This window comes from Etheostoma spectabile, chromosome 24 (genome assembly GCF_008692095.1).
Source record: "Etheostoma spectabile isolate EspeVRDwgs_2016 chromosome 24, UIUC_Espe_1.0, whole genome shotgun sequence".
NCBI classification, from domain to species: Eukaryota; Metazoa; Chordata; class Actinopteri; order Perciformes; family Percidae; genus Etheostoma; species Etheostoma spectabile.
The window spans coordinates 7,832,776-7,833,190 of NC_045756.1; the positions used below are offsets into that span (position 1 = coordinate 7,832,776).

General features: G+C 46.3%; 1 protein-coding gene and 1 long non-coding RNA gene across 2 annotated transcripts in view; one reads left to right on the forward strand and one right to left on the reverse strand.

The window, feature by feature from the left end:
- Nucleotides 1-146, reverse strand: part of LOC116674086 (uncharacterized) — a 3,226-nt gene extending 3,080 nt beyond the window's left edge. The window contains exon 1 of the long non-coding RNA XR_004327960.1: nt 117-146. This is a non-coding gene — a long non-coding RNA (uncharacterized LOC116674086). The remainder of the gene's footprint in view (nt 1-116) is intronic.
- Nucleotides 1-415, forward strand: part of mpp4b (MAGUK p55 scaffold protein 4b) — a 28,966-nt gene that overhangs the window by 17,031 nt on the left and 11,520 nt on the right.

Below are 415 nucleotides of genomic sequence, written 5' to 3' on the forward strand. Positions count from 1 at the left end.
GAGCTTCTTGCTGGTTCTGGTCCTCCACAGTCTTCTCCATCAGCTTCTCGTTCCATCGGACCAACACATTTATGTGTTTTGACGCCAGAAGGCTGGGTAAATCTCATGTTACAAACACGGCAGCTAAATCTTTTCTCTCCTGTGTGAGTTATCATGTGTCTCTTCAGGTGTGACTGGTTTCTAAATGTGTTGCCACACTCAGAGCAGCTGAAAGGCTTCTCTCCTGTGTGAGTTATCATGTGTCTCTTCAGGTGTGACTTTCTGCTAAATGTGTTGCCACACTCAGAGCAGCTGAAAGGCTTCTCTCCTGTGTGAGTTCTCATGTGTCTCTTCAGGTGTGACTTGTTGCTAAATGTGTTGCCACACTCAGAGCAGCTGAATGGTTTCTTACGTCCTGAATCATGCTTCAGAGAGT